A 23,166-nucleotide genomic window follows, 5' to 3' on the forward strand; every position below is an offset into this window, starting at 1 on the left:
CCACTGCCTGCTCTGAAAAAATGAAACTAAAATGTTTAATTTTTCGTTTGTGTTATGCATCTCGTTTTCCTTTAAGGAAAATGGGCTGCATTACAAAAAAAAAAAAATGGCTCTATTGAAAAGCAGTCACAGACATGGTGGTCTGCTGTCTCCAGCAGGCCACCATCCCTGTGAGGGCCGCCATTCACGAGGGGGTCGCAAATTGCGACCCACCTCATGATTGTTCATGATGTGGGCATTTGCGAAGCCCTTGCGAATCACAGATGGTGTCAGGGACACCATCCTACATTCGGATTTGCGACTCGCAATTTGCTGGTCCCAAATCTGAACCTACCTACATGTGGCCCCAAATTCTTCAAGAAAGTCACAAAAGTGCACCCATGGTATATGTCGTACCCATATAAAATATTTGTGAACAGTATTTTAGCATGGGTAAATACGATGTGTAGATTTGCTCATGTAAAAATCTATTGAGCATTTGCAAGCTCATTTTCCCTCCAGCCACTTTCTTCCCAACCCCGGAAGAAGTTCTAATTCTGCCATTGTCAGGAGTAAATGTCCAACCTTTCTTATTATGGGAAAATATTAGAGAGAAGCTGGTAAAAATCTTTAAAACATGCAGGTTAGTAGGTTTGCAGACTCAAAGGCATTCCAGCCCTGGAACTATTGCTTACTGCTTCCTCCAGCCCCAGTATGCAGATCTGCAGAAAGGTGGCAAAATAAGGAAATTGCTACAGTAGGGATTGAAACTGCAAGTATTCAAGCCCTACTATGGTAGTAGCCCTGGCATAATCAGAGAGGCTATTATCAGAGCACTCACATAATGAGATTGCTGCCATAATTTGTCGCCACACTACATGGCACCAAAGGGACAAGTAGATCTTTTTACAGGACAAGTAGATTTGAAAAGCAACCTGTCCCCTGGACAAGTAGATATTTTAATAAATTCCACACCCCTGACTTAAGATGCCTAACTCATCATTCTGTGTTCTTGTATTCGCACTAAGAATAATTCCACCCTACCATTTGAGGTGTCAGCCTTGCTTTCATTCGTTGCTCAGCCATCACCGTACTCCACCACTCCTTCCTCCTAAAAGTCTGTGTTTCTTTTTGTTGCAGTTTTTGTTTTGAACAAACTCGATGCAAAGGCATTGGAGCACTTTACATGAGCACCTGTTACATTACCACATTCAGTTTTTAGGCAAGGGGAGATTAAGTGATTTGCCCAGAATCACAGGATGCTGAGCCAATACCGAGACCTGAACCTGGTTCACCAGTTCCAAAGTCAGCAGCGCTGGCTGTAACGCCACATCCTTCATGGTGATTATAGAATTCATGCCCAGTAGCGGGTGAGATATTATGTAAGAGTGTCACCAAAGATGTTTTTAAACACACAACGTATATAGTTGTAATTAAATGCGTAGTATTTAGTAATGTGTGTAATGAATGTATTCTTCCTTTTCAAAAGGAGAAGCACTGACTGGACAATGATTTATTGAATGTTGTTGTTACATCCCACACCACATATCCCCGAGTAGGCCTTGGACTGCTCTGCTTTGCAACCTTCAGAGTGAAATACTACAATGTGGTACTTGGTTCCCAAGAGGAAGACAATTGTGGACCTATCACTTGCACAGGATTCTAATAAGCCAATGTTGTACATTGGTCAAATAATGGTTGTGCCCCTGTCCCCATGTCACAGCTCGGTACCAAGAAAAAGTATACGGTGATAAGTTTGGGTCTTCAGCATGTGTCTCGCCAAGCGTGAGACATAAATAAAAAGGCCCGGTAGGGAGGCCTCCAGCTCCAGACACTGCAGACATTCCTCGAGCACCACGGGAATGGTATCATATCATTGCAGAAATTGCACATACAAAATATAAAGACAACTAAAAGTACTACTCACCACGGCACAATTTGTCATCAAATTTGACTCCTACAGCTCCCTCACACTTGTCCAATAAAAAGGGTAAAAGGATCTACGTGTCTACTCCTGGTTGCGGTTCAAGTAGAATCTCTCTGTTTTCAGTGTCCAGTGAAGTTGCATATGGCCTGGTCTTGCAGATGTTCCCTTAAATCCATTTAGATTAAAGCGTTTCTCAGTCGTGCTTACGCCAGTCCCGACACCGGGAGTGCGTCTCGTGCCATCGCCGCACAAGCATGCACCGAGGACACAACAGCTGTATCTCAAGCAAAGGCGTCCAATGGCGAAGCACTGCTTCAAAATACCGTTCTGAGGCGCTATGTACTGGCCCGCAGGTAACTTAATAGGCCGCTGCCACAAGATTTTTCTATCAAGGAAACTGTGAGAAAGCGGGAACTTGTGAGAAGTGAAAAGTGTCCCCCACACCGCTACGACAGTACATATCTGTTTCGATTCTCTAAAACTTGACAGTGGAAATTAACATAAAAAAGGGACAATCCGCGTAAGCTTTTAACAATACCGTTTCCATCTTAAACACGAGCCTAACGTTTTTATCTGTGATGCCGATGTTGCCCATTAATCTTTTAGATTCTTGCGAATCGGCTAATCTTTTTAATGTAAAACTGTAACAATAAAATCATCCTTCAGGCTATTTCCAAATATAACTGTTGTGAGCAACTGCAAACCGAATGGTCATATGCTCATATTGGTCTAAATTAAACACAGGTAACAATAAAATGTACTTTGGAAAAGAAACTTATCTTTTATAATTTTGTAACAGGTCTTGGCAAAATTCTTGGGGAACTCAATATTTATCAGCTCACGTTTGGCTCGTAACGCAAGTCCGTCTTTGGTTTCAATGCATGTACTCCCCTCGACTAACTGGCTGAGCCGGAGCTCGAAGGGTTCACGTGACGTGTGAGCTGACGTCTGTCATGTGACAGGCAGGGGAACCTGGTGCTGGAGAGGAGAGACTGGAGAGCGCACTTGGGTAGGTACACTGCCGGTGTGTTTTGAGGAGCTGTTAACACGTCTTGGAGGAGTCATAAATTCTGAAATAAAAGTCTGTTTTAGTAAGACGAGGGAGCAGGTGATTTAAGAACGATCGCCGGTAATATTAAAGAAGGCGACAAAAGAGTTTCTTGGGATGTGAGCAGGGGGAGCTCTCGGATTCAGAGAGAGAAGTTGGTCCTGTCAGAGGGGAGACGCTGATGTAGGAGAAGGCAACGTATGGGAGACAAAACGAGTGGTACTGGTGAACTGATAGTTTGTGAATGAGGCGGCCCATCCCTTCCAATATGCATTTTCAGTTTGGGAGAGTCACACTTGACTGTTTATTCCACGCACAGTAAGCAACGGAAGTGAGTGTTTGCATGCTTTATAGTGCCTGGTTGTCAGTAGCGAGATACTAAAAGGGTGCTTTTATTTGTGATGTTACAACGCTGATTGTGGGTTTTTGGTCGAGAAAGAAATAGTGGTTTCCATTTCTTTTTTCATTTAGATGTGTAATAGCTTTAATCTTGCAGGGACTTGAAGATCATAGGGGGTTTAAAATGTTTGCACAGATTCGGGGATCTGAGATACTCACCGTCCCATCGCACAGACCAGATGAAACCAACGCACAAACTGCATTTTCCAAATTGGTGGCCGAACCAGGGCTCATGAATTGTATTTTGTTACCCCCCAGTCATGAAGCCTGTTGTGGGTGCATGCGACTGCCCAGATCCCCAGGTTTCTTTTTAGGCGCCTGAAGCTATTATTAGCATTAACACATGACTTGAGTACCCCGCCAAAAATACACATAAACAAAACTGTTGTAGCGTTGTACAGATTAAGGGATCGTTAATTTTGCTGGGGTCCCTGTTGTGAAGTATCATTCATAATTTTATAAGGTTTTTGTATTGTACCATTAGGTGCTTTTATGGAAACGCCATACCTCATATATTTAATTATATGAGGCGTGCTTTTAAATATTATAATCTGCACGCATTGGACTCTTAACTCACGCTGAACATTTTATATTAAATGAATGACAGTGACTAGTACATTTAATGCTTCATCTGCAAAATAATATGTGCTGGGTCCCGCATTTTTCTCAGAAGCCCGCCGGTACTGCATGCTAAATGTCAGGACTGCCGAATACCAAGGCTGTATTGTTTTGATTTCTCCTCATACCCCTTTCATCCACGAGCATATTTTCACTCATTTGCCTCATTATTTTACACTTGCAGGCTCTTTTTTGTCCATGCTATCTCCATTTTCGATGTTTTCTGTATTTCTCTCCCCCCTTTGCTCTCTTTCTCTCTGGGTTAATATCTAATGATCAAAAATAAGACCTGGGCTCCAAAAAAGAGTGCATATGGGCCCTGGCTCAAATTAAGCACCAACAATAGGTCTGTGTAGAGCACAGTATAGTGTTGCTCACTGGGAATTTGTACCTTTTTGTGTATTTTTAGTGAAGTTGTACATCGATTCCTACATGAATAAGGTGTCTGTTACGTTCCATTCACCTGCTTCTTGTTATGTTGAACCCTAAAAATGTGATCTCGCGTTGATACTGTACGGATTGTACATTCATTGGTCCAAACATACATCAGTTGACTGAATAGTTCATTAGTAGGTTGAACTGCGTATTTATTAGACTTTCTCTGTCCTTATTTGTCTCAATGTACATTCTTTAAATCAGTTGTACATTTGATCAGGCTCAGTTCCATTCCATTTACTATAGAAAATAATGTGGGCATTATACCAGCTTCCATGAAGAATGACCATTTAATTTTGTCCCGATAGTATTCAAACTTGCTGAACGTGGATTTGTAATGATGTGGAGTTAAGCCTACCTAATGTTTTAAGAAAACTGTTGAGAATGTATCCTGTCTTCTGTGGTACTGTAATCTGTCCTATTGTCTTTATTGTGAATGTTCTATGGAATGCGTGTACTCTGTAATGTGAATGTATGGAGATTCCGCCAGGGACGGTTGACGCCTCATAGTACAAAAAAGTCAGTGAGAAACAACAGCACTTTGGAACGTGTATTTGGAATCTGTTTTAAGGTTGTTGAATACATCCTCTTGAAGCAAATTCTTCTGTCAGGACATTACTTGATTTAACAATGACTGTGAGCCTCCCTCAGTGTTGCCCAACACACATATGTGTGACCATGTGTGCATCCCAGGAGGAAATTCTAAATTGTAAAACTGTAATCAAATATTTCAGAAGTTTAACACAAATGCATTTTTAATTCCTCATGAAAATGGCAATTTAACCATAACCTAATCCATATTTATGCGGAAAATACTGTGGCTGCAGAAGCGTATAATTCCAGTGGCCCTTATTATGGGTGTGACAAGTAGCTTAATCCGTTGAATGTTTGTGTTTTAAAGTTCTCTATCTTTGCAAAGTGTGTAGCTGGCAACATTTAAAAAAACAAAAACAAAACAGTAGCTAATGGATCTTGCAAGGCAGTAATGACAGTGCCACTTCGGCACATGGCTCTAAGCATGCTTTCCATGCTTTCCCACCTCCTGACAGGCTCGAAAAATCATAAAAATGTTACTAGACCTGCAGGTCGAGTAACTTAAATCATTTACTCAACCTAACTGTAATGTACTTGACCTGTAAACGGGTCTCAAATTGTGTGATCCTAGGCAAATAGTTTCCAGAGTCGCCTTTTTCCTAATTCTTACATGATTGCACCTTCAAATATGTGAGCTCAGCATTTCTGCAGTACAAAAAAAACCTCTTTTGTTTGATTGAGTAGACTAAAGTTTGCTGCATGCACCACAAGAATCTAGCCCACATACCCATGAGGTGTAGCCACATAACCTAGGACTTCTTTTAGTTTACTAACAACATTGCCATCAGGGCAGGAGTGTTTCTCAGCTTGTTTAAACACTCAATTTTAATAAATATATTACCAAACCATGATGTGGTAACATATTGTCATCTACACACAGTAACTTTCCAAGAAATGTCCAAAAACCATCTCCACTAACTTGCAGCTTTACTGATAAAGCTATATAGTGTATTAGCAATCTGTGAAAATTGGGATTCAGGAAACATATCCTTTGCACATCAACATGTAAAGTATTCTGATTTGTTTTCAACCTATTAAAATATTTTTTCATCACACAGAAATATAAAAAAGGGCGTTCACAACGACTGAAATATATTTTGAAATGTTTTCACAGTTGACTTAGTCATTTAAATGTTGTGTGCTAGGAAAACCTAAACCCTATAGCCTTTTATTTTACATTCTAAGCAGTAGGTTACACAGTTCATCTTACAAAGTCCCGGAACTCTGCAGGCAGAAGGAAAATTAATTGTAAGAAAAACTGACTTTTGACCTCTGTCTGTGAACGCAGAGTAAATGTGACATAAGAACAAGATTTAAAGGCATATTTTATTGCCCCTCCACTTTTCAACTGAATAGAGCACCTGTTCAGCGTCAACTCGGCAGGGACGAGTAAGTATTAAAAATAGCTAGACCTGATCAAATATGACTCACCAATGTGAATGGTTGAGTGGATTTTTTGAGCCCTGAGGCTACATGTTTCTCCTTCAGTGATGCTGATAATCCCAGGCCAGGACTGAGGGTGGTGAGTAATCTCATCATGGGATGACATTTGCATTTACCCCAGCACTAGCAGCCCTGAGAGACAGCATAGGAAACAACTCCCTGCAGCCTTTTGTCTTGTTGGATGTTTAGCTGCAGCAATATAGACAGGGGTGTTGCGAAACAAAGTTTCCAATTTGCCAGTCCCTAGTTCTATAATATCGTTGTGCAGTTCTGTTGTATCCAAAAGAAGGGAAAAACAGAGAAGGAATATTCCTGAACACGAAGTATATTTCCACATCAACACCAACGTCCTCACAGCTCCAAGTACAGCAACTGACTCAGGAGCCGATGAAGTCATCAGAACTCCACGCACCCAGCATTCCATAAAGGTACACTGCCCACCCCCAACGACAAATTACAATTGCACATTTTAAAACACAACACATCTTCCCCCTTAACAAACAGAACAAATACTAACACATATGCTACACATTCCCTTCTATGCTACAATAAAATATACAAAAGATACATTGGAAATGAAAAATCCCAATAAACATTCTAAACCTTCCATACATAGACTAAGAAATGAAAAACAAGTTATACTTAGGCAATAACGGCAAGTTGTACATAAGCAATAAAGGCAATATCCCACTGCCTCCCGAAATACCTAGTACGTCACAAACTGATTTAAATATTTGGGTCTAACAGCATTTCTTTTGGGCCTACCCATCACACCCTCCAGATTAGCACCTTCCTCCAACCTTTCAACTTCACCCTCACCCATCACCCCCACAGTATTTCCTATGCCAAAATTTCCACGACCGTCATGCATGTTATTTTCTCGTATGTCTTCTCCTGACCCTCTTCCTAGATCACTAAATTGCCCAGAAAACACACATCCTCTTTCATGTGGAGAACTACCACACCCCACATTCTCACCTGATCCTCTACCTAAAGCACCGCCATCATAACCACTATCTTTCAACTCAACATCAGCCCAAACACCTGAATGTTTTACCCCAGGGGCTACATCTGTCACTTTCGCCACATTCCTGTTATTCCACCATTTGCCACCCTCAACCATAACAGAATGTTTGGATACTCTGACCACCCTGGCAGTGGGAAAAAAACTTGACAATCCCTTTCCCTTCCCCTGAGGTTTTTTTACTCTAACTACATCACCTATACCAAATTGAACCTCCTTAACTCTTTTCAGATCGTCATATCTCAATTTGCTCTTGACCTGTTGCTTAATCACCTTGTCTTTCACCTGATTGATATCAGAAGCAACAACACCTCCTAAAGTTTCCTGTACAACCCACTCTGGAGACAGTTCATTGCAAGAATGTCTACCCTTCAAAAGTACAAAAGGAGCAACACCAGTAGAAGAATGTGGCGTGTTGTGATAACACCATATCCTTTCTGACACAATCTCCTGTATACTCTTCCCTGACCTGATGGCCAATTGAATAGTTTCCTTGAGTAATCTATTTACTCTCTCCACAAGCCCATTACCCTGCGGACTATACAATGCAGTTGTAAGATGCTTAATATTAAGTCTTCTCAGAAATTCAACCATCTGGTGCGATACAAATTGCACCCCGTTATCTGTGACCAAAAACCTGGGAATACCTTCCCAATGAAAGATCTCTTTTAAAAATCCAATCACATTGGTGGTGTTAGGTTCTCTTAAAAACTTGTACGAAACCCATTTGGAATGATAATCTACTGCAACCAACACATATTTCTTCCCGTCATTATAACCCCCAACTGGACCAATGAAATCCAATCCCAATTTCTGCCAAGGTTTATCAGGAAACGGTACAGGACACAAAGGCACTTCTCTAGTATGCAAACCTTTATCCGCCCCCTTGCAAATGCTACAATTCTTAACTGCAAATTCCACCTCTGTGTCCATACCCGGCCACCAATAATATAAACGCAACCTCTTCCTTGTGCCAGTGATTCCAACATGCCCATCATGAGCCAGCTGTATCAACTTGTGCCTTAATTCATTAGGAGGTACCAAACGTTCCCCCCTCATGACAAGGTCGTCCTCCACATTCAATTCCTCTCTAACCTTACAAAAAGGTTTTATTACCTCTAAAACACCATTCCCTGCTGGCCAACCCTCACAAATATATTTTTTAAGAAGCAATAGAGAATTGTCCTTGTTCATAGCTTCCGCCCAAACCTGCCTGGAAATGACTTCCCCAGAAACAAACACTCCGTCTATCATTCCCACCATGACATCCTCATCCTCCATTTGCTTCCCCTCAATTGGATTGTGAACCGGACACCTGGAAAGAAAATCTGCTCTACCATTGTTCTCCCAGGAATATGTTTCATTTTCATATTAAACTCATAAAGTTTAGCCAACAACCTGGTCAATCTAGGACTAGTCTTATTGAAAATTTTGTCATTCCATAGATAAACCAATGGCTTGTGATCTGTTACCAAAGTAAATTCTCTCCCCCAAACATACATTGAAAAATGGTTGACACCCCAAACACAAGTTAGTGCCTCCCTCTCGATTGTGCTATAATTCACTTCGGCCTCAGAAAGTCATCTGGACGCAAAAGCAATGGTAAATTCCTTGCCTCCTATCATTTGACTTAAAACAGCTCCTAGGCCAATCCCACTCGCATCCACAGTAATGACAGAAGGTACGTCTTCATTGAAAGGATGAAGAGCAGGAGCCTCAATTATGAGAGTCTTAAGAGTTAAGAAGGCTTGAGCCTGCTCATCCTGCCACAGAAATTTCTCACCCTTCCTCAACAACTTCCTTAATGGCTCTGTCAGATACGCAAAATTGTGAACAAATCGCGAGTAGTACTCACAAAGACCCAAAAAGGATCTCAACTGGTCTTTATCATTAGGAGATGGAGCATTTCCAATAGCCCCTAATAAGTCCTTCTTGGGTAGGATTCCCTGTGCACAAATTGTGTGACCTAAATATTCAACCGTCTCAACCATGAATTTACATTTCTCTTTTCTCACCGTAATCCTGTGCTCTTCCAGAATTTCAAGGACTTTATCAAGTTTGTGTATGTGTTCCTGAATAGACTCAGAATATCGTCCTGATATGCCAACACTCCGTGTACTTCCCCAAACAATTGATACATTAGCTTCTGAAACACAGATGCTGCGGAAGCTAAACCGAAAGGCATCCGCAAAAATCTGTAAGCCCCAAATGGAGTGACAAATGTTGTAAGAGAACGAGACTCCCTACTCAACTCAACTTGATGATAGGCGGACTTGAGGTCAATCGTGGAGAACACTTTCATACCCCCCAATCGTGCCAATAACTCCTGTATTTTGGGCAGCGGGAATCAATCAACTAGAATATTTTGGTTCAAAGACCTCAAGTCCACACATAATCGCAAATCCCCCGTTTTCTTAACTGCAACCACAATCGGAGAAACCCATTGAGACAAATTAGTCGATTCAATGATTCCATCAGCACATAGCTCACGTAGGTGCTCCTTTAACTTCCCTCTGATGCTCAAGGGCACATTACGCACCTTGTGTACCACAGGTATCGCATCAGGTTTGAGAATTATTTTATGCTCATAACCTTTTACAGAGCCTAGTTTATCCCTGAAAATCACAGTATGCTTGTCTAGGACATCTTTAAGAGTATCAAGTTTTATGTCCACTTTCTCAATCAGGGTGATAGGTCGTTCAGTACCCGGTCTCAGAACCATCCCAAATTGTCCTTGATCTTTCCACCCCAGAATATTGTACCCTCTCTTGGCTACATACATTTTTGTACTAATAGTCTTCTGCTGATAATAAATCCTTTCTAAGAAATACCCCATCATATCAATTTCTTGACCATCAAAAGCTACTGTTTTTATGTCAGGAGCTGACAAGGGAAGGTTACTCCAATGTGAATGATAATTTGTATCAGATACAATTGATATAGGTGAGCCTGAATCCACAGTGACTCTTAGCTTGACTTCCCCAATTTTAACCTCACATACTGGATCCTTAGAAAATTTGCAATCAGAATTAATATCATCGACAATCAAAACACATCTTTTTGAAAAGTCCACCTCCCCTCCATCTGTCAGCTTGTCAATGGCTTGCTGATGCTCAACTAACATTACTTTTTGCGATTGCTTGCATACACGAGCAAAATGACCAGACTTCCTGCATTTTATGCACACTTTCCCCAGTGCAGGACAATTTGAGGAATTGGCAACATGTGACTTAGAACCACATCTGAAGCATAGTGAACTTTTAACATTATTTTTTTTTAAATCTGGAGTGCCCGACATAACTGTCTTAGACTTCTGTAAAACTATGTTCACATTTTCTGCCTGACTTACTTTCATTTTGCTTAACTCTCTGGAAGCTGTTACTGAACGCTCGATGCCTCTAGCAATTTCTAGTGTTTCACACAAAGATGGATTTCTACAACATAACATTTTTTCTTGGATTCTAGAATCATAACAATTCACCACTAACTGATCTCTTAGGTACTGATCGAGGGGTCCTAAAAATTCACAAGTGGCTGCTAATACCCTAAGCTCAGCTACAAAATTATCAATCGATTCGTGTTGGAATTGTTTTCGAGTAAAAAATTTGTGTCTTTCAACTATTATACTAAGGTCATCCTTAAAATGATTTTCTAACCTCTTTACAGCTTCAGTAAAAACATCCCAACCATCACTGGATGAAGGTTGCACTTGGGGTTGATGATCAAAAATTCTCTGACCTTCTGTACCAAGGCAATTATACAAAATCGCCCTCTTTCGAACCGCAGAAAAATTTACCCCATCTATCGCCACTAAGTAACTTTCAAAAGACTTGAACCAGTGTTGCCATTTTATCATGGGAATACCGGGTTCAGGCAAAAATGCCAGTGGCAAATTTGCTGTTTGCATACCGAGGAATAGACACTGTATGAACGTGTATATGACTTATAAGACACCACTAAAGATAAAAATTGAATAAGTGTGCGAATCAATGTACAAATCTGCAACCGCCTTCAATGTAGAGTAGTCGTGATACGAGCGTGAAATATTGCAAACAGATTCACAGGTCTGCAGATCCAGAAAAGCAGATGAATGTGCGAATCACTGTGCGCATAACATTTTAAGTCCACATGTCCATACAATTTGTACTTTCACTGTAAATTCACAGTCAGAATAGAAGTGTGCGAATCACTGAAAAGATCCGCAATTGCGTAGAAATATCTTCCATTCAATAGCACCAGTGAAATAAATACCAGAATATGTACAAATCCGCAAGGTGCAATTAAAATGAAGAGTGCGCCAATTACTGTGCACCTGTCCGCGTGATAGTGGATTCTTATTTTCTCGCAGTCAGAATAGAAGTGTGCGAATCACTGAAAAGATCCGCAATTGCGTAGAAATATCCTCCATCCAATAGCAACAGTGAAATAAATACCAGAATATGTACGAATCCACAAGGTGCACTTAAAATGAAGAGTGCGCGAATTACTGTGCACCTGTCCGCATGATAGTGGATTCTTATTTTCTGGTGCAGAAAGTCCAGCACAGGTTTTCTTTGTTTATGTGAATAAACACAGTAGAAGCACACAGAATTCCTCTGACGATTTGCGGATTTATATATCACTATTTGTAAACCAAAACATACACTACAGTAACCAGAATTTGCTCCACGTTGTTTAAAAATATGTAGATTTCAATCTCTGTAAAGAAAATATTCTTGATGTCTTAACCCAATGTCGCATTAACTACAGCAACAAAGAAGAGTTAAACCGGTTCCTCTGAGTAAACTGTTTGTTGATCAGGTGTAACTAGGCAACAGGAACTGAAACCAGAGGACTTCGCAGGGCGCAAGCAGGCAAAGGCCCTTAACAAAATACCTGAACGAGATTGTAATCTGCTTTAAAATAGATTTAAAAACACCAGCATACTCTGTCAGCTGAAAGATTTCCGCTTAATATAACCATGAAGTAAACGAGTGTGAGGACAAGAAATAAATATCATAACAGTTACGTGGGTCCGGATGGTGTTGATAGAAGCTCGTCTCCAATTTATGTTGTATCCAAAAGAAGGGAGAAACAGAGAATATTCCTGAACACGAAGTTTATTTCCACATCAACACCAACGTCCTCACAGCTCCAAGTACAGCAACTGACTCAGGAGCCGATGAAGTCATCAGAACTCCACGCACCCAGCATTCCATAAAGGTACACTGCCCACCCCCAACGACAAATTACAATTGCACATTTTAAAACACAACAAGTTCCTTTGGCAGAATAGGGTTAGACTGCTGCAGAAATTAGGCCCAGGCACACCAAAATGAAAGGGACCCATATTAGTGATTTAAATAGCTAAAATTGGCCCATGTTTGCAAATTGGGAAAGTCTTAAGAAGAAAAAATCACAAACGAGACAGAGGAAGCAAAACAGAGGTGCAGAGATTGCTAATATAGTGAATGAACCGAATGAAGGAAAACCTTACTGGATTGAGTTCTTCGATTACTCTGACTGTTTCTTTGTCTTTGACCTTGAAGTTTCTCCCTCTCTGTCCAAGCCCCAGCTGCCACTGCCCATTCTTCTATATCCTCCAGCTATCATATCTCAGTCTTTTCTTGTATCTCCTTGTCGTTCTTGTTTTTTGCCTGATCCAGTGCTTCTTGTCTGCCTCTGATTTTTGTTGAGTCAGGATAGGAAAATATCAGACTCGTATAGTATATGTCACAGCAAAATTTCATCTTTGTATGATGAGACCTCAAATTTTATGACAAGACCGGAGGCTCCTATTATGCGTTTCTTTTCTTACTTTTAATAAACAGCAGCAGTCAAGAAACGTACTACGATTCCCAGAAGGCAAGAGAACAAGAGCCAATGGGAATAAAAACGTAGTCAGAACAGTGTACACCAATCACAATGCATACAAGGTATTATGACATCACTTGACTGCGAACAGCCCTCTTTTCTTGCTGCTCGCAGTCAAGTTAAGTACCCTTTATGCTTATATGTTCACTTTATATCGTTATTCATTCTAATATATGGTTATGTGCTATAATTTACTCACATTTTGTTGTATATTTCTTTAAATGCGCTGTTCTACTTCTTTTCGCCTCAGTCGGCAAGTTGCCGCATGTCTACCTTGCGCGCGCAGCCTTGCGCGTTTCTCTCCAAGCTACTCAATGTTTCCTCACACGGCAGTCATTCTCGCCGCGTCTGAGGAAACGTTGGGTTCGTTTTCCTTCACCGCTTATGCACGCTCGCTCCCCCTTCCTCAATACTCGGTACAACATTATTTTTGGGATTACCTCCGTTTCTGCACGCTCCCCGACTGAAGGCTCCCATTTCCACAACACATTTTTGTGTTTCTGCCTTTCTCCTGTCCGCTCAACGGCCGTCTGCCACACCCAGCTTCCTGCTCTCAGGCGACACCCACAGGCGGGACTTGGGCTGTTCTAGCCCTGTTGTTATTATTTTAACCCTTTACTAACCTGGTTTTTATCCTTTATTATGGAGACAGATAATTCTCCCTTGCAACATGATGCTGCTGAGGATATCAAGCAGGAGCTCACTGCCTTTATTAAATCCTCTGTTCAGCAGGCAGTATCCTCTTCCGTCCAAAATCTTTCCAAAAACCTAGAATCATCATTTTCTGACATGATTTCCAGATCTATGTTGGCCCAGGCTGTGGGGGAATGAAGTCAGCGCTTTTGTCCCCATAAAAACCCCAAAAAACTAAGAAAACTGGCGCAAAAGAAAAGTGAGGTTTCCTCACGTGGCAGAGGACGCGGTTCCTCATAGGGCTCCCACCAAGGAGTATAAAGACAATGGGAAACCTAGTTTAAAACACAAAATAAATAAAAAAATATTATCTCCCCTTTTGATTATTTCGTCCATCCCTGACACGGATGACGACATTCCTGATTTGGACTCTGATTCAAATTTTTCTGACAACGAAGACAATAGTTCTTTTTCTCCCCCTCCTTTAAAGAAACCCAGGATATCCTCCTTGGATGTTTCAAATCCTATTCCCCTTCTAGACCCTGAAGGTTTCCCGATGTTTGACCTTTCCCACATCCTTCATCCCAGCTCTACTGACTGGGTACCTGCTGACCATGTTGCTCAATATGTTTCCGCCAAAATTAACTGTCCTTTGGACAAAGAAACAAGGGCTAAATTAAAGTCGGAATGTCTTTGCCCCTCTCTCTCCCATAAAATCTCTATTACCCCCTCTATTGATCAACCTCTGCTGACATTTTTTACAAAACTGGGCAAAGATTTACACAAAGGAGTGGATAAGACGTGGTCTGCTTGTCAGGACAAATTGCTTGACGTTCTTGGGCCTCTCACCCGCATTTTTGACCGCGCCGAGGCGGCCAGAATTTATGGCTCCTTCATCGACCCAGAAGAACTCACCCTATGGGTCCCACGCACCTTTTGTCTTCTGGGAAATGCTAATTCTGCGCTTACTCATGAGAGACGAAAGGGTTTACTTCTGAAGCTTGATCCTAAGTTGGTCAACTTGGCTACTGTCCAGCCTAACACACAAACTGATGGTGTACTGTTTGGGGAGTCTTTTATTAAAGACTTAAGCAAGTATGTGGCAACTTTTACATCATTGGACAATGCTCAGCAATCGCTGAAAAATATGTTTTCCCAACGTGTTTTTGCAAGGGCTGACAGAGGAAGGAACCGCTTTGCCGGCCGTTCATACCACAACCTAGGTTCCAGAGGATAACACAACGTGTCCTACCAGGAGTATAGGCCGCAATTCTATCCTCCGAGAAGCAGAGGTTTCCGCTCCTGAGGCTTCAGTAATTCAAGATCCTCCTCGCAACCAAGTAAGTCTTCCTTTTCCTTCCATACCTATAGGAGGGCGTCTTAGTTTTTTCCTGTCAAAATGGTTGGAAATCACTGCAGACCCTTGGATTCTGAACACTGTCCAAGGGTACTCCATAGAACTCTATTCAATTCCTGTTCAATCACAGCAACCCCCTCTTCCACGTTTTTTCAATCACTTTGTAGTCTATCATCATTTCAAGATGGAAACCATACTCCATCTCAGAGATACGCTCCTCCAACAGGATTGGATAGTTCGCTTGAATCTTCAGGATGCATATCTAGTTGTCCAAATCTACCCTCATTTCAGAAAGTTTCTCTAATTTCAGTGGTCAAACCAGTATTTTCATTTTACCTCTCTACCCTTCGGTCTATCATCGGCCCCAAGGTGTTTCACCAAACTCATGAAACCAGTAGTAGCCTTTCTCAGGGCTCAAGGACTAAAACTCATCATTTACCTCAATTCTGCAAATTCTACGCAGTTCTCAAATTTGTCTCAGAAGTTTATCGCGCAAATAGTGGGTCTCCTCTCCTCATCTATCCAAGCGATATTCCAGGGACCCCTTCTTTACAGGGCACTTCAGAGATTGAAAATTCGTCATTTAAGGAAAGGCCTTTCTCAGTCAACATCCCTTTAGACGTTGATTCACGCACAGAGCTTCAATGGTGGATAGACCATTTAGACGCTTGGAACGGACGGACTATATTTGCGTCAGCCCCAGATCTAGTATTAGAATCAGATGCAAGCCGGTCCGGCTGGGGGGCCCGATGTGGAACAATCTCGACTGGAGGCACATGGTCGTTAGAGGAGTCCAAAATGCATATCAACTGTTTAGAGATGCTTGCCGGCTCCTTTGCAATCAGAAGCCTTGCAAAAAAAAAGGTTAGCTGTGCCATCCTCCTCAGAATGGACAACATCTCGGCGGTTCGTTATATAAATCATCTCGGGGGCACAAAATCCAAACCCTTGGCAGAATTAGCCAAGGGCTTTTAGGAATTTTGCCTTTTGAACCACATTTCGGTTCATGCAGAGTACCTTCCAGGATCTCTCAATTCGGTGGCGGATTGGCATTCTCGCTACCTTCGAGATTCAAGCGATTGGAAACTTCACACTTCAATTTTTCAAGACATTCAGAGCAAATGGGGCCCTCTAGTAATCAACCTTTTTGCATCACGCCTCAATACTCAGCTTCCCCAATTCTACAGTTGGTGCCCAGATCCATTGGCCTTAGCATCCGATGCCTTCTTACAGGACTGGTCTCTTTCCCTCAATTACGCATTTCCCCCTTTCCTCATGATCAGCAGAGTACTTGCCCAACTCAGACGACAACAAGCCTCTTTAGTACTCATAACTCCCTTTTGGCAATCCCAATCCTGGTTCCCAACTCTATTAGAACTCTCAATAGACTTCCCTGTTCTGATTCCTTCTTTCCCGTATCTGTTGCTAGAACCTCTAGGTCGTCCTCATCCCCTCATTTTGGACAACTTACTAACTCTATCCGCATGGAAAATCTCGGGCAGTCCCGTTCTCTCCCTTGCATTTCGGCAGAAGCTTCACAATACATCTCACAGTCTTGGGCCCCAGGCACAAAGAAAGCTTACAAATCAGCCTGGTCTATTTGGCACAGCTGGTGTTTGGGAAAACACATTGATTCCTTTTCAGCAAATGTGACTTTTATAGTAAATTTTTTAGCGGCAGAAGCCAGCAAAGGTAAGGCTTTCCATACCATCAACTTTTACAGATCAGCTATTTCTTCCAATCATTCTTTTGTTAATGGGAAACCAGTTGGAGAGCATCCTCTAATTTGCTGCTTACTAAAGGGAGTAAAGTTTTCCAATCCTCCAATGCCTTAGTATAGTCAGCTATGGGATGTTAACATTGTTTTGAAATTTCTATTGTCATGGCCTGATAATCTCATGCTTTCTCTAAAAATGTTATCTGCAAAATTAACCATGCTATTGTGCCTTGTTTCTATCAAACGATTCTCAGATGTTAAAGCACTGGATATTTCTAACCGTCAATTTACACCATCTGGAGTTTTGTTTACTGTGGTTCGTCGAACCAAAACTAATTTATCCTCAGTCTTCTATCCATACTTTCCTGATCATCCAAAACTATGTGTTGGACAATGTTTAAAAGTGTATTAACTAAAGACTGCAGATTTAAGAACTCTTTCCCATTCCCAACTACTAATTTCATTGAGGAAACCCCACAATCCTGTTTCTGCCACTACTCTGGTTCGGTGGGTCAAATGGCTTATGTCTTTGGCGGGTATAGATACTTCTATGTTTGGAGCTCACTCTTCCAGAGGGGCTATGGCTTCCAAAGCTTTCTGGGCAGGCTCCCGTTTAGAGGATATTCTTAAATCTCATGTCTCATTGAATGTAATTAATATGCTTTAAACTTGTCATAAAATGTAGATTTTCCTAATCCCATGACGGAAAGTCTTAATTTTATTAAAGACACGGAGGCGAGTATTATCCCTCCACTTTTCTTAACTTTGTTCATTCCCCCCCCTTTTAGCGCCATTGGCCATCACTCAACCTTCCACTTAAGACATCGTCTTCGTCATGGATTCCCACTCTTCAAGCTTCTATGGCACCGTTCAAGGCTGGCCTTCCCGCTGAAGTTGCTTACCAGGATCCTTCTTGGCTGTCTCGGATTTTGAACTTTTGTTCTGATGTGTTATCCTTCCTCATGGCAATTCTTATTTTGTTTGCTATTTTTCCATTGTTTAATTCTAACTGACTCTTTCGCAAGAAAAGAGGGCTGTTCGCAGTCAAGTGATGTCATAATACCCTTGTATGCATTGTTATGCATTGTACACTGTTCTGACTACGTTTTTATTCCCATTGGCTCTTGTTCTCTTGCCTTCTGGGAATCGTAGTACATTTCTTGACTGCTGCTGTTTATTAAAAGTAAGAAAAGAAACGCATAATACTCGCCTCCGTGTCTTTAATAAAATGAAGACTTTCCGTCATGGGATTAGAAAAATCTACATTTCACTCTCCATTGCTCCATATCTACCAGTTTGTTTATATTGGTCAGATGTTGGAAAAGTTTGTTTGTTATCTTTCTGCTTGGTTCTCCACAGACTGAATGGCCCAAAATCCACATTTAGCTGTGATTTGATGTATGTTGTTAGGGGCCTCTTCATCACTACTGTTTGTGTGGTGCAGCAGTTTGAAGCTATCACACTAAATAGTTTGACGTTTATACTGCTGCTGTAGCCTGGAATTGCCTGCTGCCCCCATTTGTAATCTATTGTGACCTCGACATAGATCCATGTTCATGAAAAATGTTACAGGATGCATATCAATGGTGCAATAGGGTTTCATGGTTTGTCCCATGATCCAGAATGACACTCACTGTTATTATATGGAACTCCCTCAAAGGTGGTTTGGTGGGTAACATTGTTCACCTTCAAATTGGTTAGTTAACATTTTCATCTTGGGTGATGATTTCATTAAAAGGAAGCAAGGAATACAATAAAGGAGCATCGTCTTGCCTATGAAGTGCGATAGTGTTTGATGTTTGGTGACGGAGTGTGTTTTTAAAATCCATTATCTACTTTCTGATACATTATTAAACTTTCTCCTATGAGTGATGGTTTTGTTATCTATACAAGTTAGTGCAGCCCTACAATTATTTATATTTGTTCTTTCAGTTGTTTGACCACTGCTGTGCACATCAGCTCTTTCTCTGTCTAAAATGATGTCAGTGAGGTTAGAACCAGATATCTTAAAAAAAAATCTGCTTGCCCCAGATTAAAAACAACCAGGGTTTACAGTGAACTTGCAGATGGGTGAAGAAAAGGAGGAATTTCCTATGTCACACTGGTGTATAGAGGTAGGGATCGCTATTTTGGAAGGTACCTATTGTAGGAAAGTAAACTCTTTTTGGCATGTTACCTCCAATTTCTGCCTGATGTCAGTGTGTTTGACTGTGTCACTGGGATCCTGCTAACCAGGACCCTAATGCTTATGCTCTCTCTCCTGTAAATGTTGTCACTGCATACTGGTAACCCAGTATTTCACCCAAAATTGGCATACTGGTCACCCCTTATAAGTCCCTAGTATATGGTACCTATGTACCCAGGGCATTGGGGTCCCAGGGGATCCCTATGGGCTGCAGCATTTATTTTGCCACCCATAGAGAGCCCATGCAAAGGCTTCTACAGGACTGCCATTGCAGCCTGTGTGAAATGGTGCATGCACCTATTCACTCCATTTACACTGCACCTGGTCACTTATAAGTCACCCATATGTCAGGCCTTCCAACCCTGAAAGCTAGGTGCACAGTACCTGTGTGTGAGGGCACCCCTGCACTAGCAGAGGTGCCCCCAGGTCATCCAGGACTATTTTCCCGGACTTCGTGAGTGCGGGGACGCCATTTGACAAGTGCACTTTACACAGGCCACTTACTACCTATGTACAGCTTCACAATGGTTACCCCAAATACGGCCATGTTTGGTATCAAACATGTTGGAATCATACCCCGTGGCTTTTGCAAGCATTTGCTGTATGAATCCATGCACTCTGGGGGCTCCTTAGAGGACCCCCAGTACTGCCATTACAGCCTTCTGAGGTTTTCCAAGCAGCCCCAGCTGCTGCCACCTCACAGACCGGATTCTGCTTTCCTGTTGCTTGAGCAACTCAAGCCCAGGAAGGCAGAACAAAGGATTTCCTTTGGGAGAGGGATGTTACACCGCCTCCCCTTAGAAATAGGTGTTACATGCATGGGAGGGGTAGCCCACCAGAGCCTCTGGAAATTCTTTGAAGGGCACAGATGGTGCCCTCCTTGCATAATCCAGTCTACACTGAGTCAGGGACCCCCAGTCCCTGCTCTGGTGTGAAACTGTATAAAGGAAAGGGGAGTGACTACTCCCCTGTCCATCACCATCCCTGGGTGGTGCTCAGAGCTCCCAGAGGAGGGACCCTGGGTTTTGCCATCTTGGATTCCAAGGTGGAAGGGAACTCTGGGAGCATGTGAGTGGCCAGTGCCAGCTAGTGACGTAAGAGCCATGCACTGATAGGTGCTTACCTGTGTAGCTGACCAATCCCCCTTTCAGGTCTATTTAGGGTCTCTCCTCTGGGTGTTTCCTCAGATTCGGATTGCAGTACTCCAGCAGGAATCCTCTGCATCCTTTACTTCACCTTCTTACTGAAAAAACTGGATCTGGACCTTCCCAGGAACTCTACAACCGCAACAAAGAAGCAAATATGACTTCTGCAACATGTTATCTTCAGCTCCTGCCAGCAACTGCAACTGTTTCCCAGCCGTTTGTCCTCCGAGGACAGCCATTCTTCAGCCTGCACCAGAAGAACAAAGGAATCTAGCTTGAAGTGAAGGAGTCACAGCAATGTCTGCAGTGATGATCAGTGGCTTGGGCACCCTCTCCTGAAGAAGTGCGTGGATCCAGCAACATGGGTGGTGGACTGTAGTGGTCCTGATGTCCAGCTGTCCAACTTTGGTGGAGGTAAGAGCTTGCCTCTCCATGCAAGACAGTACCCCCGTGCACCGCATGTTTTGCAGTTGGCAAGGCTTGTTGGCATCCTTCCACAAAGATCTTCATGCACTGTGCAGCTCTGGCCCCCAGCACTCCTTCCTGCGACGCACAGCCTCCTGCGTCGTTCTCCGGTGGTGTGGGATCCCATTGTGTAGTGATGCATGGGCATCCTTTTGCACCTCCTTTGTCCCCGTGCTGTGGGACTCCTGTGCGTGCTGCCTGATCTTCTGAGGGCTCTCTGAGTTGCTGAGAGCCCCCTCTGTCTCCCTCTCCTGGGTATAGGCCACCAGGTCCGTCCTGGTCCCAGGCTGCGCATTTTCCACTAACCGTGAGCTGTGCGTGTGCCAAGTCTTGTTGGCGGAATCCAGCGACTCAAACCAGACTGCAATCATCCATCCGGTGTGGGACATCATCAGCACCAACCAGGAACCCACATCCGTCTTCTTGGGTGCAGTACTGACTGTTCTTCTTCACTGGTGGTTCTTTTACACATTCATCCGGGTTAGCAGGGGCTTCTGTTCTCTCTGGACTCTTCAGTGCTTCTTGGACTTGGTCCCCTTCTTCCACAGGTCTTCAAGTCCAGGAATCCATCATTGGTGTCTTGCAGTCTCTTCTGGTTCTTGCATAATCTTCTTTCTCCTGATCTTGGGTATTCTAGGAAAGTTACTGTGATTTACTCCTGCTTTCCTGTGCTCTGGGGTGGGTTCTATTACTTACCTTTGGTGTTTTCTAATACTCTCAGCACCCCTCTACACACTACACTTGCCAAGGTGGGAAACCAACTTTTGCATTCCACTATTTTAGTATATGATTTGTGTTCCCCCTAGGCCCAATTCTAACTATTGTGATTTTCACTATTTGCACTGTTTTCTAATTGTTTTTACAGCTATTTCTACATACTAGTGTGTATACTGTGGATATTACTTACCTCCTAAGGGGGTATAGTCTCTAAGGTATTTTTGGCTTTTGTGTCACCAAAATAAAGTGCCTTTATTTTGTAACACTGAATATTTTCTTTCTTGTGTGTGAGTACTGTGTGACTACAGTGGTATTGCATGAGCTTTGCATGTCTCCTAGTTAAGCCTTGGCTGCTCATCCACACTACCCTTAGAGAGCCTGGCTTCTAGACACTGTCTACTTTTCACTAATAAGGGATAATTGGACCTTGTATAAGGTGTAAGTACCTTAGGTACCCACTACAAACCAGGCCAGCTTCCTACACCTATGGATTTAGGCTTTTTAGCTGAAGGTGATGAATGGCTTTTAAGTGTTGATTGATTTTCTTGAAGAGGTGTGTTTTTAATACATTTTGTAAAGGAAAATGTGGGTGAACCCAGTTTGTACCGGAATGCTATTACGAACCTTTGGTGCGTGACTTGATAAGAATGGTTTTGTGCTCTTTTTCTTTTTTGCACTTCTGGAGTTGTGTCCTAGGGATAACTTATCTTTTTTTGTTGCATTAACATTCTGAGATGGTCAGCTTTGTTCTGGGCATGGTGCTTTGTTTGTAGCGGCTTTGAAGACCGCCCAGGAGGTCTTTTCAGTGGTGCTATCTTGCAGGTGTAGCTAGTTTAGGTCCTTTGTGGTGAGATGGTGTGATCATATTTTTCCAGCCGGCCCACCCAGCTGAAAGCTGTATGAAATGCAGCTTTCCTGTTTGTTATAGGTGCCCACCAATCTTCAGTGGTGTACGGTGGAAGTCAGAACTACATTCACAACTCTATTTATTTATACATAATTCACAGGCCCATGCCTGTCCCTCCCATATATTCCCTTGCTTTCTAACATCTGACCTTCCATGGTATCACCCTTTCACACCCTACTGAGTGAATCCATTAATTGTGCTGTCATTCAATGCCTCAAAACATTAAAAATGTTTAATTTGATCATGTCTCCCTTGCAGTTCCTATATACAGCATTATACAGAAGGTAATGGATAAGGTAGATACATTAATTACTATACTTTTGATCAAGTGAGCAATGCCATATAGCCATCTGCTTTTTGTAGGAGGCCAATGTCAAAACTCAAGTGGAAGAGGACAATGATATGGATGATGGTATTGTAATCCAATTCATGGCAGTAGAATTTTGCTTCACTGAGGAACAGTAGCTAGTTTCAGGATACTGGGCTCTCCTTGACCATGTCAATTTTGATGGAGGGGGAGCTGTCTTCGGTGAATGTAAGTGGATTGACATTGTTGGGTGCCATCTTTATACTACTGTACTTTTGTAGCCATAATAAATTCAAATTATTTAGCACTTTGTGTGCACTTATCATTTATTGACATCCTTTGATTCAATTTAAAGTCTTAGTAGATACACTTCACCTCTGCTCCATGATTACTCCACATAAACCCTGTTTTCT

The 23,166-nt window shown here is 42.3% G+C and overlaps 2 protein-coding genes across 6 annotated transcripts in view; one reads left to right on the plus strand and one right to left on the minus strand.

The window, feature by feature from the left end:
• The window catches only part of CYREN (cell cycle regulator of NHEJ), a 47,253-nt gene extending 44,860 nt beyond the window's left edge, over positions 1 to 2,393 (minus strand). The window contains exon 1 of the mRNA XM_069227944.1: positions 1,907 to 2,393. The gene's annotated coding sequence lies outside the window, so the exon portion shown is untranslated. The remainder of the gene's footprint in view (positions 1 to 1,906) is intronic.
• Positions 2,394 to 2,814: 421 nt separating this feature from the next.
• Positions 2,815 to 23,166, plus strand: part of WDR91 (WD repeat domain 91) — a 178,295-nt gene continuing 157,943 nt past the window's right edge. For all 5 annotated transcript variants that reach the window (XM_069227939.1, XM_069227940.1, XM_069227943.1 and 2 more), the window contains exon 1: positions 2,815 to 2,915. The gene's annotated coding sequence lies outside the window, so the exon portion shown is untranslated. The remainder of the gene's footprint in view (positions 2,916 to 23,166) is intronic.

This window comes from Pleurodeles waltl, chromosome 4_1 (assembly GCF_031143425.1).
Source record: "Pleurodeles waltl isolate 20211129_DDA chromosome 4_1, aPleWal1.hap1.20221129, whole genome shotgun sequence".
Classification (NCBI taxonomy): domain Eukaryota; kingdom Metazoa; phylum Chordata; class Amphibia; order Caudata; family Salamandridae; genus Pleurodeles; species Pleurodeles waltl.